The following is a 14,922-nucleotide window of genomic DNA, read 5'->3' on the forward strand; positions in this document are numbered from 1 at the left end:
TTCTTGCTTGAATCGAGTGGCCGAGCTGCTCTACTTGGCTCTTGTGTTTGTACTCTATCTTGTGTTTTAGGTCGCCGATCTCGTTGGCGGTGGCGGCGGCACGCTACGTCCAATGAGGGTGCCGCGTTCCGGAGGAGCCGATCCGGCACCGTCGACTAGGACGACGAGGAGGAGCGGGCAGAGGCGGCGGATCCGGACCTCGGCCTGGACCCGGCCGATGCCGAAGGCCAGGCCTGGCGGGACCGGAATCGGGCCGTGGCGAAGCTGGAGGCGGCGTCGACCCAGGCCTAGGTTAACGCCGCGACGACGTGGGCGCGGGCCGGCGAGGAGCCGGCGTGGCGGGAGATGCCGACAGGGACGATGGCGGCGGCGACGGTCTTCGTGCCGGCGTCGGGGGAGATCACGGTCGGGACGGCCGGGCGGACTTGATGGACCTCGAGTAGGAGGTTGTGGTGCTTGAGGATGGCAACCCCCCGCGGACCGACGTGGTTGAGCGGGCAGGGGCTGGCGGAGGCGGCGGTGACGCCATCCTGAGGGAGGCGTCGTGGATGGCGTCGGAGGGGGCCTCAGGCGCCGATGGGTGAGGCGTCGTTGGTGGTGGGGCCGTAGGCCACCCCGGCCACCGAACCGGCGATGGCGCCAGAGAGGGTGCCGACCGTGCGGGAGGCGGCTGGTGGAGAGCGCGCCCTAGCGTTCAGACCAGGGGGCGCCAGGCCATTGGGTCGCAGCCGACGTGGGGCGGGCCCAGCGAGGTCTTCTTTGGGCCTCTGACCCAGGAGAAGGCGGCGATGGCCGCCGTGACCCGACGCCTACGAGGGTGGGCGGACCGGATCCAGGCCTTTGCCCAGGCCGAGGTGGAGCAGGCACGGGAGCTGGAGCGCGTCGTGTCCGTAAGTTTTTTTCCTTGCCTTTTGTTTTTTTCTTCGTGGGGGCGCGCTAGCGCACCCACTGGGTGTAGCCCCCGAGATTCGGGCCAACTGGGTAGCAGTTGGGTCAAATCTTAAATTGTTGTCCTTGTGTTGACCGTTGCTTTGTGCAGCATCTAGATTCCTACCGGGTCAGCGTCTTCAACCGGCTTCTCGAGAAGCACCGACGGCTCAAAGAGCAGCTCACCGCCAAGGAGGAGGAGCTCCGCGCCGTGGGAGGTATTCTTTTGCATGATCTTCTTTAGTGGGGGCGCGCTAGCGCACCCACTGGGTGAAGCCCCTGAGATTCGGGCCAACTGTGTAGCAGTTGGGTCGAATCTTATATTGTTGTCTTCGTTTCTGACTCTTTTTCTACAGCCGAGGTGCTGTCTTGGAGGACTTGGCTGATTCGAGCCGGCCTTCATTACGACCGGCTTGTCGCCAACACCGGCCGGCTTGGGGCCGAGGTAGTGAGGGCGGCGGCGACGGGAGCTCGGCAGGCGCTCGATGAAGCCAGTCGGCTGCGGGAGCAGCTAGAGGGCTACAAGGGCCGCCTTGAGGCCGAGGTGGAGTGACTAAAGGCAGAAGCCGCCAAGGTTGTGGAGGCACAGCGGGCCCTTGCCGAGGCGGACTAGCAACGCGGCAAGCTGGCCAACGACAAGGGCTAGCTCCTAGCGGAGGTGGAGCGCCTGAAGGCGCTAGTGGCCACGACGGAGGAGACCCGGCAGGGGGAAACCCGTCGCTGCGAGGAGGCCGAGAAGACGACCGAGGCTGAGGATGTCGAGCTGAAGGCGACTCTTGCCAAGGTCGCCGAGCTAGAGAAGTCGCTGCAGGAGTGCGACCGCACCCTTGCCCTAGAGCGGCATGGTACGTTGCTCGAAGCGCAGCACCTGGACGAGTCCTTCTTCAGTAAGTGCTTTTCTTGGATTCTGGCGGGCTGGGACCCCGGCTTCTTGTCCTTGGTAATTTTTTTTGACTTGCTATTTTTCTTAACAGGGGCCTTCCCAGAGATGCGCGAGCTAGTGGAGGAGACCGTCTACTTTCAGCGTGACCCGAAAGGGGTTGTCGGCTCCAAGACCGATCCGCGGGTGGCCTGGACCTTCCCGGAGATCGTGACCGTTGCTGAGGCTCGTCTGTGATTCTTGGGCGACCAAATGGGGCGGCTCTCTCAGGCCGGCGCGGCGATGACGGCGGTCCTCTGGCCAAGTTCCGTTACGCCGAGCAGCTTCACGCGGCTGGCATGGTGGTTGGAGGCGGGGCCGGATCGGCTTCATGACTGGTGCGTTTCCGCCGCTCATGTTGGCACCGAGATGGCGCTCAGGTTCGCGATGTCTTAGCATCTGGATCTATCACTGGACGCGTTGATGGGCTAGCGAGCCGGCTCAGAGAGCCAGCTGCAGGCGGAGGCCGGCCGGATTGCCGCATGAGCCAGCTACATCGCTGGGTTCGCCTTCCACAACGAGCTCCAACCGGAGCGGGCGGAAGATGGCGGAGTCGTGCCTGCTGACGACTATGGCCTTCTTCTGGGCGACCCGGAGGGTAGCTCCGAGGAGACGTGCGTCTATCGTGACGAGGGCGCCGACGAGGGAGACACCTGAAGGAAATATGTCCTAGAGGCAATAATAAAGTTGTTATTTATATTTCCTTATATCATGATAAATGTTTATTATTCATGCTAGAATTGTATTAACCGAAAACTTAGTACGTGTGTGAATACATAGACAAACAAAGTGTCCCTAGTATGCCTCTACTTGACTAGCTCATTAATCAAAGATGGTTAAGTTTCCTAGCCGTGGACATGTGTTGTCATTTTATGAACGGGATCACATTAGTAGAGAATGATGTGATGGACAAGACCCATCCATTAGCTTAGCATAATGATCGTTTAGTTTATTGCTATTGCTTTCTTCGTGACTTATACATGTTCCTATGACTATGAGATTATGCAACTCCCGAATACCGGAGGAACACCTTGTGTGCTATCAAACGTCACAACGTAATTGGGTGATTATAAATATGCTCTACAGGTGTCTTCGATGGTGTTTGTTGAGGTGTCATAGATCAAGATTAGGATTTGTCACTCCGTGTATTGGAGAGGTATTTCTGGGCCCTCTCGGTAATGCACATCACTATAAGCCTTGCAAGCATTGTGACTAATGAGTTAGTTGCGGGATGATGCATTACGGAACGAGTAAAGAGACTTGCCGGTATGAGGATACCGACGATCGAATCTCGGGCAAGTAACATACCGATGACAAAGAGAACAACGTATGTTGTTATGCGGTTTGACCCATAAAGATCTTCGTAGAATATGTAGGAGCCAATATGAGCATCTAGGTTCCGCTATTGGTTATTGACCGGAGATGTGTCTCGGTCAAGTCTACATAGTTCTCGAACCCGTAGGGTCCGCACGCTTAACGTTCTGTGATGATTTGTATTATGAGTTATGTGATTTGATGAACGAAGTTTGCTCGAAGTCCCGGATGAGATCGGGGACATGACGAGGAGTCTCGAAATGGTCGAGATGTAAAGATTGATATATTGGAAGGCTATATTCGGACATCGGAAAGGTTCCGAGTGATTCGGGTATTTTTTGGAGGACCAAAGAGTTACGGGAATTCATATTGGGCCTTAATGGGCCATACGGGAAAGGAGAGAAAGTCCTCAAGGATGGACGCGCCCCTTCCCCATGGACTGGTTCGAATTGGACTAGGGAAAGGGGGCGCCCCCTTCATTCCTTCTCCTTCTCCCTTCCCTTTTTCCTATTCCATGTGGGAGGTGGAATTCTACTAGGACTAGGGAGTCTTAGTAGGACTCCACACTTTGGGCGCGCCCTATGAGGGTCGGCCTCCTCCTCCCTCCATCCTTTATATATGTGGTCAGGGGGCACCCCATAGACACACAAGTTGATCATTGATCCCTTAGCTGTGTGCGGTGCCCCCTCCACCATAATCCACCTCGGTCATATCATCGTAGTGCTTAGGCGAAGCCCTGCGACGGTAGCATCATCATCACTGTCATCACGCCCTCGTGCTGACGAAGCTCTCCCTCGACACTCAACTGGATCGAGAGTTCATGGGACGTCACCGAGCTGAACGTGTGCAGATCGCGGAGGTGCCGTACTTTTGGTACTAGGATCGGTCGGATCGTGAAGATGTACGATTACATCAACCGCGTTGTCATAACGCTTTCGCTTACGGTCTACGAGGGTACGTGGACTACACTCTCCCCTCTCGTTGCTATGCATCACCATGATCTTGCATGTGCGTAGGATTTTTTTTGAAATTACTACATTCCCCAACAGTGATATCAGAGCCAGGTTTATGCGTAGATGTTGTATGCATGAGTAGAACACAAAGGAGTTGTGGGTGTGGTATATACATATTGCTTACCGTCACTAGTTGATTCTTGATTCAACGGTATTGTTGGATGAAGTGGCTCAGACCGACATTACGCGTACGCTCACGCGAGACTGGTTCTACCAACGTGCTTCGCACATGGGTGGCTGGTGGGTGTTAGTATCTCCAACTTTAGTTGAATCGGATTCAATGAATAGGGTTCTTTCTGAACATCAAAAAACCAATCACTATACCGCGTTCTGGTTTTTGATGTGTAGGTAAGAATGGTTCTTGCTCAGCCCATAGCAGCCACGTAAAACTTGCAACAACAAAGTAGACGATGTCTAACTTATTTTTGCAGGGCCTGTTGTGATGTGATATGGTCAAGACGTGATGAAATATAAATTGTTGTATGAGATGATCATGTTTTGTTGAAGTTATCGGCAACTGGCAGGAGCCTTATAGTTGTCTCATTATTGCATAAGATGCAAGCGCCATGTAATTGCTTTACTTTATCGCTATGTGATAGCAATAGTTGCAAAAGAAATAGTTGGCGAGATGACCATGTGATGACACATTGATAAAGATCAAGATGATGGAGATCATGGTGTCATGCCGGTGACGATGGAGATCATGACGGTACTTTGGAGATGGAGATCAAAGGCACAAGATGATGATGGCCATATCATGTCACATATTTTGATTGCATGTGATGTTTATCTTTTATGCATCTTATTTTTCTTAGTACGTCAGTAGCATTATAAGATGATCCCTCACTAAATTTCAAGGTATAAGTGTTCTCCCTGAGTATGCACCATTGCGACAGTTCTTCGTGCTGAGACACCACGTGATGATCGGGTGTGATAAGCTCTACGTTCACATACAACGGGTGCAAGCCAGTTTTGCACATGCAGAATACTCGGGTTAAACTTGACGAGCCTAGCATATGTAGATATGGCCTCGGAACACTAGAGACCAAAGAGATGTTCACCATTGAAAACTACTCCATCTCACGTGATGATCGGACATGGTCTAGTTGATATGGATCATGTGATCACTTAGATGATTAGAGTGATGTCTATCTAAGTGGGAGTTCTTAAGTAATATGATTAATTGAACTTTAATTTATCATGAACTTAGTCCTGATAGTAATTACATATCTATGTTGTAGATCAATAGCTTGCGATGTAGCTTCCCGTTTAATTTTGATATGTTCGTAGAGAAAAAGAAGTTGAAAGATGATAGTAGCAATGATGCGGACTTGGTCCGTGATCTGAGGATTATCCTTATTGCTACACAAAAGAATTATGTCCTTGTGTCACATACCTAGCTGCTGGTACTGCCTGGTGTTTTGCATCTTGTTGCATCATGTTTAAATTCTATTTAAGTTGAAATGGGGATTGACCAAACCCTAGCATCAAAAAGAATTCAACTAGGTTCAAATAAAAATATTTTCAATGAACCCAAAATGCCTTCCCAAAAATGTTCATCATCTTTGGATTGGTCTAGAACCTCTGCCAAAAATGGTGCACATTTTTCTAGGACACTTTGGATTTTTGAATTAATCCATAAGTATTTGAATTTGGACATTTAAATCTTATAAATATTTTTAATTGTCCAAAAAATCCTGAAAGTACTTGAGGGCTGTTGGGAAATATTTCAAAGGTGCCTAAAATTATTTTCAGGATTTTACCAAGTGGTTTAGTATTTTTACTAAATCAAAAACAATAGCAGAAAATAGAAAAACAGAATAAGAGAGAGAGAGAGAGAGAGAGAGAGAGAGAGAGAGATTACATGTGTTACCTGTGGCCCAACAACCGTGCAACCACCTGGCCTGGCACCGCTGGCCCAGCCCACTAGGGGCTCGCATGTCTTCTTCCTCCTCTGCCAGGAGGGCAAACAGGTGTGTGGTGAGCACCGACGCTGCCCTGGCCAGCTCGTGCTTCCCTGGCCCCTCCTCCCCGTTGACATGTTACTAAACCGTAGTTGCCTAGGATTGTTGATTCAAGCCTCAGTTCAGTTTCTACTACTTTTAGTATGTTGTCAGTTGAACCGGAACCTTGATACGATGTTGTTGAGTGGTTATGCCACCATTTTGCAGGATGTCTCAAATCTTTTTGAGCATTTACAGCCGTTATGCTGTCCGAGTCATCCCAGGTTTCTAAATAGTCTGATGCACTTGCAAATCCCTTCTTCTCATTCCCGGTGATCCTTTTGGGCCGGATTAATCACACTAATTGTTGAGTTGAGGTACTCCATTTCCTCGACATATATGTTGGAGTTATTATTACCCTAGGTGTTTTAGGGAGTCTCTTAGTAATCTAGCCATGTTTTGTGTTCCCAGTGTGATGATTCTGGTCACCATTCTCGATAGCATCCTGTGATGCCATTTAGTAGTAGGTATTCTACTCCTAGGTTCTTGACCCAAGATTCACTCTACTTACCTCGTGTTGATAGTGTTGCTCGTGCCTTTAGGATATTAGTAAGCTTTGTGATAGTATTCGAGGTTCGTGGTATCTCATTCCTCCAATACCATGAACCATCATGGCAGAGGTTATTTGAACCAAAGGATCACAATCAGAGTACTCTTGAGAAGTTCTCCATTCATATTGTGAATCTGCTAGTCCCTTTTCTTCCGCATGGGTTATCTAGAAGAAATATGTTGAACTTGTTCAACATACCAATCTATGCATCCATAACTCAGAAAATCATATGTTCCTTGAGTTGTCCCTCATTAGTTGTTTTCTGACCTCCGTCTGTCAATTTGTAGTCAGGAGTAGTTGTGCTTTCGTGTTATCGATGTCTATTATGTGGTCCGACAAGCCATTCTATTCCGGAATGACTAGGAGAAAACAAACTCCAGCACCTCATCCATTTCTTGGACTGGTCAAAGTAGTTGTATTTCACAGATCAAAATGCCAATCCAGCTTTTGCTCTGTTCTACCTTGGAGTGTTACCATCTTTATGTCAAGAATGTCATGAGAATTGCACCACCTCTTATGAATTCTTGACGCAGTGATACTTATCGCCATCATTATTCATTCCTCGGTCCCGTGTTGTTGTAACCGAAATGCCGACAAGTGAATTGTGATGTGTGAAATCAATACTCCGAGCAACTCGTTGCTTTGTAGTAAATGGACAATATTCTCATTAAATCAACACTCTACGGATGATCGTGCTACCTAGTCCTTATTTCTAGTGCACTCTTCGATCCATGAGTTGGGATTGTGTCAATCCCTCACTCTTTCGATCATATCGTCTTGCCCTGAAAAGCAAGATTGTTCTCGAGCTTAGAGTCATATCGGTGGTTCGTGATTTTCCGGATATCTTCACGGAAGTATCACCAGGTCATCCCCTAACCGACATGGTGAGTTCGTGATCAAGTTGGTTTACCAATAAACCACTCTTTCTCCAAGAATCCGTGTTGGATACCCCTGAGCTAGTTGGTTAAGCTAAATAACAACTTGGAGAGTTGGAAGATAAAATCTTGCCAGCTTAGTTCATCCCAAGGGATATATTTGTGTGTGTTGAAGATAGATGATATCTTCATCGATTGGTCCCTGTGATCAGTTGTTGGACCTATTGTCGTATCAAAACTTTGATTTGAGTATGGGCTATCATCAAATCAAATCAGAACCAACGATGCTCATAATGTTGTCTTACTCGTGGTTGATCCCTCGAGCATACACCATTATATTCTTTGGGTTTGACCAATGCTATCGCCTTGTTCACATAGTTGTGGAATTCCATCTTCATGGAAAATTGGATGACCTATTGTTGAGCCCATCGGCAATATTTTCATCTTGTCCATGATTCATGTTGAACATTAAGCTAGTGTTGGAAAACTTTGAAAGCATTTCTTCATGCTAGTTCATGAAGCATATGTTCGGTGTAAAAAGTGACTTTCTCCAAGTTCACGTGCATTACGTGCAAGTTGCCGCCATGAATTTGAGAAAGTTTGTTTTGCTTCCTCTGGAATCATCCCAAGTTAGTCATGCATGTGCGAAGTATTCTATGGTTTGATAGACTGATCATCTTCATTCTGTATGTATCCCTAGCACACGAAGCCACTCATTGATTTGTTCAAGGAGAAGAAGTTCCTTCTTAAGGATCATGACTTATGTTAGGACTTCGTTATCCTCGATGATGGTTCCCAACCTGAACTCGGTAGTGTTTCACTATAAGACTACTACATGGTCATGCTTGTCTGGGACAACGTGTTCACATGTGTTTAGCAGAACCATCTCATGTTTTGGAGCATGCTACCATAGTTCATTTCCCGAGAATCTCGCAATGTCATCTCATCGATTTGTGTTGCAAACTTTCATTTTCTTTTCTAGACATGTTGTCTGAAAAATTCTGTTACCAGCCAGATCTGAATCTCAGGCATATATGATGGCGGGAACATTTCCAAGATCTATGATGTAGGTCCCGACGAGGTTGATGTTCTGGCCGACACACCTAGCCGGAAGATCTATTATTGTAGTATCTTGAATGAGCAAGTCGACCATCTTCTCCATGAGGATTTGGTATGACTTATTCCACAAGTTGTTCCTTATGGATTTTTGTGCTCCCAAAGTCCGACCTTTACTTGATGGCCATGTTGATGCTTTTAAGCATTGACCGTGGTACCTAGTACATCAAGGAGAACATTAGAAGCGGAGTGCTAAATGTCTCTTGGTCGATCATCCAGATTTGCTTCTTTGGCATTGCTAAGGAAAAATCTGAGAAAGTGATGTCCTCCTTGCATCTGCATCCTCCATCACCGTTTATCATGGTAGTATGATGTGTTGCCAGGATCCTCCACACGGATGTTGGTAAAACCTTGATGAATATGGAAATGCTCAAGTTCTTGAGAGCACGCTCAGTCATTGGGTTATATCCTCAGTATCAATTGGAATGTGCCTTCCATTGCCGAGTTGTCCTATAACTCTAGTTTCCTCTCCAAAATAAGTATGCCATTCTTTCGAATTCATTCAAACGATCAATTGTGATTTTCCTTAGGCTGGTATAGAGAGTTTCAATGATCTCTGTATCAAAAGTAATTCTTTTTGCCACTTAAGGGAATAATTCTACGAGTCACCTTCCCCGAGGTGTCCTGTTATGGTATCATGGGCAACTTAACTCCTCGCTACTTTGAAACCCCCTCACCATCTATTTAAGCGCCGAATTGTTGCCTACCAATTTGAACCTTTGTCATATGTTTCTCATCCATCATCTTTGATGTGTGTTTTACGTCTCAGCTCAAGGGATGTTTCTACGTCTCATTCCATGAGTTGATCTTGTGTTCATTAAGATCGATGATCCATTCTTGTGAGGTTGTCTTGCTCTCTTGTCGCCATGTTGGATGAAGTTCTCGAAGGAAAGGATGTCATAATCAATATGATGTAGTGGATCAACATCTCCTAGAAGGGCTATTGGGTCATGAAGATCGTGTTAGCTCGTGACCCCTCTGACTTCTTACCTCACATCCTGAATCTCGGGACGAGATTCTTGCTTAGTGGGGGTGAGTTGTCACATCCCTAGATGCTGGTACTGCCTGGCGTTTTGCATCTTGTTGCATCATGTTTAAATTCTATTTAAGTTGAAATGGGGATTGACCAAACCCTAGCATCAGAAAGAATTCAACTAGGTTCAAATAAAAATATTTTCAATGAACCCAAAATGCCTTCCAAAAAATGTTCATCATCTTTGGATTGGTCTAGAACCTCTGCCAAAAATGGTGCACATTTTTCTAGGACACTTTGGATTTTTGAATTAATCCATAAGTATTTGAATTTGGACATTTAAATCTTATTAATATTTTTAATTGTCCAAAAAATCCTGAAAGTACTTGAGGGCTATTGGGAAATATTTCAAAGGTACCTAAAATTATTTTCAGGATTTTACCAAGTGGTTTAGTATTTTTACTAAATCAAAAACAACAGCAGAAAATAGAAAAACAGAATAAGAGAGAGAGAGAGAGACTACCTGTGTTACCTGCGGCCCAACAACCGTGCAGCCACCTGGCCTGGCACTGTTGGCCCAGCCCACCAAGGGCTCGCGTGTCTTCTTCCTCCTCTGCTAGGAGGACAAACAGGTGCGTGGCGAGCGCCGAGCTGCCCTGGCCACCTCCTGCTTCCCTAGCCCCTCCTCCCCCTGGACGCCTTTTGCGACGCCACGCAACCCCCCGGACCCTCTCACTCTCCCCACGCTCCTCCCCCTCCTCTGCTCTCTCTCCACACGCGCCCGAGCGGAGCTCGTCGCCGCCGTCCGCCGTCCGCATGTCCACCGGCCACCCTACCCATCTCCGTGCCGCCCAACGGATCCTACGCGCCGCCCTCTTCCTCATCGCCGAGCCACGCGACGCCGGGAGCCCTGCAGTGACGCCAACGTCGTCGTCTTCACCGACGGGCACCGAAGATCGCCGGCTCCGATTCACCGTCTCCAAGCCGCCCCCCGAACCCACTGACCTGCTCTGCGAGTCCTCTGTGAGCTCCTCTCCAATCCCCCATGCCCCCTTCCTCTAGCGTGTCCTCTAACGCCGATCCCCGCCATGGCCGAAGCTCGCCGCCGCCGTGCCATTTCGTTGCCGTGGCCACAGCCGCCTCCGCCCGCCTTTGAGTGTGTCGCCGTGCTCACCGAGCTCCCAGGAGCCAAATACATCCCCCAGCTCCTCCTGTCATGCTCCGCAGCCCCATTCCGCTCGACGTCGTAGCTCCGGCCGCCGCCGAGGTCGATGCCGTGCCCAACTCCGGTCACCTTGCGCCCTTCCCCTGCCACAGTTGGATGCGCACGAGCCCCAGCTCCGAGTAGGTGGGCTCGACCATTGATTTGGTCGCTGGAGCAGCCGTCCCGATCATCGCCGCCGCGTCTGTGTGCTCGCCGGCATTGAACTCCGGTGAGATGACGTGGCCTGTCATTAGCCACTAACGACCCTGCTGATTAACCCCCTAACTCACTGACACATGGGCCCAGGCCGTAATTAACCTCAGTTTTGTCTTAGTTTAGGTTAGTTTAAAACCCAGCGGGACCCACAAGCCAGAGTTGACCATGCTGACCTAGCCCACCTGTCAGCGACACTAACCAGCCCAGTGTCACTGACATGTGGACCCCACATGTCAGGTTTGACCCGGGGCAGCCCTGTTGACCCTGCTGATGTCGCCCAGATGTAATGCTGATGCAGTAATTGTTTTCTGGAGTTTTAAATAAATCATAAATGATTTATGAATTCCAGAAAATGCTATAAACTTTTAAAAATCATAGAAAATCAACCGTAACTCCAAATGAAATAATTTATATATGAAAAATTATCAGAAAAATCCAATCTATCCATTTATGGTACTTTCATGCATGAAAAACCAACTTATACCTGTTCTATAAGTGAAAACATTCAAATGGAATTTTAAATGCTCAAACTAGAGTTTGCATTTGAACCTTTGGTTCAAATGGACTCCCTTGCACTTGTTGCTAGCTGCATTAGCTCAATTCACAGCATATTGCCATGTCACATTCATGCATCATATTGTTGCAGTGCATTGATTGTGTTTTCCTCTATTGCCGGTGTTTGTCCCCTCTTAGTATATGACGTTCCGATGATTTGATCGTTGACACTGATGAAGACCCAATGCTAACTTCAGAAGTGCCATGCAAGCAAAACCCCCTTGTTCATTCCGATACAATCCCACTCTCTCGCTCCTGCTCTCTTTTACGCATTAGGACAACAACGATTCAACTGTTACATGTTGCGGTAGCTGAACCCCTTTCCCCTGCATGACCTGTCATTGCCACAGTAAATAGATGAAACCCACTAGCATGAGTAGGAGTTGTTTGAGCCCTGATGTGCCTACTCATTCATGCTTGTTTGTCATGCATGCTACTGCTTAGAGTTGAGTCAGGTCCTATTCATCGGGGATGAATTGGAACGTGGTGAACATGTCCTACCGTTGAGAGCTAAGTGTGTGAACATGATTTGGTAAAGGTAGCAGTGAGAGGCCATGTAGGAGTACATGGTGGGTTGTCTCATTGCAGCCGTCCTCAGGAACTGAGTTCTGTGTTTGTGATCCATGAACAGTTACTACCACACATTGGGCTCCGGGCGCTCCAAGATCTCTCGACTTATTAATCAACCTGATCTCTGTCCAGGAGGTGCAACTAGTTTCTGGTGTTTGTAGGTAGTGTTAGTAGTCTACCAGGTGGCACCCAGTACAGGTGGGCTTGGGACACACTAGGCACAGTGGCACGGTGTACCAAGTGGCACCCGGATGGTGGGCTTGGGAACCCTGCTCACATCGTTTGGGGCCGTGAGCGACACCCTGACCGGATCTCCTTGCGGATGGAACCCGAATAGGCGATAAACCTGGACTAGAGACTTGTGTGGTTAGTCAGGTCGTGGCCGACTCCCTCACCAGGCTTCCGCTTGAAGGTTGCCGAGATACACGACGTGTACATGGTGGTAAGTGGCGAGAGCGTGTGTGAAGAAGTACACCCCTGCAGGGTTATCATTATCTATTCGAATAGCCGGATTCCTTGGATATGGAAACTTGGACCCCTTGCATTGTTCATAGACAAGTGAAAGTGGATACTCTAAAATGCGCAAGATAAGTGTGAGTGGTATGGATGGCGTTCTCGCAGGGAGACGGGAGCGGATCCATAGTGGTGTATTGGTATGGTGAATTTGTGGGCTTGTGTGCGCCACATCAAAAGAGTTACTTGCAGTCATAGTTCAGGTTAGCCACTGAGTCAAAGCTGGCTTGCTGAAGTCAAACTCCACCACTCCTTTGTTGATACCGATGCATATGTAGCTAGTTCTGATGTAAGTCTTGTTGGGTACATTTGTACTCACGTTTGCTTAATTTATGTTTTTGCAGAGAGACTTCAGTCTCGCTAGTAGTTCCACGTGGACTTCAACGTTTAGCTTGTTACCTCAGCTACGATCTTGTACCCTTGGGAGGGTCTTGTAGATAGTCAGGCTTCTGAGCCTTCTTCATTTGTAGTTGTCTGTACTCAGACAAGTTAAGCTTCCGCATGTGCTTGTTGCTTGTATGCTCTGTATGTTGGGTTATGAGACCCATGTTTGTAATATCTCGCTCCTCGGAGCCTATTGAATAAATACTTGAGTCGTAGAGCTATGTTGTGATGCCATGTTGTATTTACACATATCGAGCATATTGTGTGTATGATTGAATTGCTTGGTATGTGTGGGATCCGACAACCTAGTTGTTCATCCTTGGTAGCCTCTCTTATGGGGAAATGTAGTCTTGTGCTTCCATGAGCCATAGTAGTCCGCTACAGCCCGGTTCACCAGAGTCCTGCTAGCCCAGCACTACTGCTCCGGAACACTTGACTGGCCGACATGTGATTCACTTCGTCCCTGTGTCTGTCCCTTCAGGGAAATGTCATGCGGTGACATCCGGTGTCCTGCCTAGCCTGCTATAGCCCGGTTCACCGGAGTCCTGTTAGCCCAGTACTATAGCCTGGATTCGCACGCTGCTGACCGACATGCTCGATGTTGATTCATGTATGCCTGTCCACATCAGTTAGTGCCACTTTGTGTTCACGACTAGTCATGTCGGCCCAGGTTCTCTGTCATATGGATGCTAGCGACACTATCATATACGTGAGCTAAAAGACACAAACAGTCCCGGGCCATGGTAAGGCGACACCCGTGGGGATACCGTGAGTGAGGCCGCAAAGTGATATGAGGTGTTACAGGCTAGATTGATGTGACTTAGAATCGGGGGCCTGACACCTTGATGCACCGCTAGGTGACAGACCTATTGCAGGAGCAGATGCACACGTTATGAACGTTTGACAAAGCTCGGTATGATGACTACATAATAGTTTAGTGCACCATGCTTTATGGCTTAGAACCGGGACTTCAAAAATGTTTTGAATGTCACGGAACATATAAGATGTTCTAAGAGTTGAAATTGGTATTTCATACTCATGCCCGTGTCGAGAGGTATGGGACCTTTGATAGTACGTTGCCTACAAGATGGAGGAGAATAGCTCAACCAGTGAGTATGTGCTCAGATTGTATGGGTACTACAATTGCTTGAATCAAGTGGGAGTTAATCTTCCAGGTAAGATAGTAATTGATAAAGTTCTCTAGTCACTATCAGCAAGTTACTAGAACTTAGTGATGAACTATAATATGCAAGGGATGACGAAAACGATTCTCGAGCTCTTCGTGATGCTGAAATCGACGAAGGTAGAAATCAAGAAAAGCATCAAATGTTGATGGTTGACAAAACCACTAGTTTCAAGTAAAAGGGCAAGGGAAAGAAAGGGAACTTCAAGAAGCAAGTTGCCACTCCCATGAAGAAGCCCAAAGATAGACCCAAGCCTGAAACTGAGTGCTTCTACTACAAAGGAAATGGTCACTGGAAGTGGAACTACCTTAGATACTTGGCGGATAAGAAGGATGACAAAGTGAACAAAGGTATATTTGATATACATGTTATTGATGTGTACTTTACTAGTGTTTGTAGCAACCCATCAGTGTTTTATACTGGTTTACTTGCTAAGAGTAGTAACTCGAAACGGGAGTTGCAAAATAAACAGAGACTAGTTAAGGGCGAGGCTATGATGAGAGTTGGAAGTGATTCCAAGGTTGATAAGATCACCATCGCACACTCCCTTTACCTTTGGGATTAGTGTTGAACCTGAAATAAATGTTATTTGGTGTTTGCGTTAAG

The sequence above is a fragment of the Triticum urartu genome, chromosome 3 (genome assembly GCF_003073215.2).
Source record: "Triticum urartu cultivar G1812 chromosome 3, Tu2.1, whole genome shotgun sequence".
NCBI classification, from domain to species: Eukaryota; Viridiplantae; Streptophyta; class Magnoliopsida; order Poales; family Poaceae; genus Triticum; species Triticum urartu.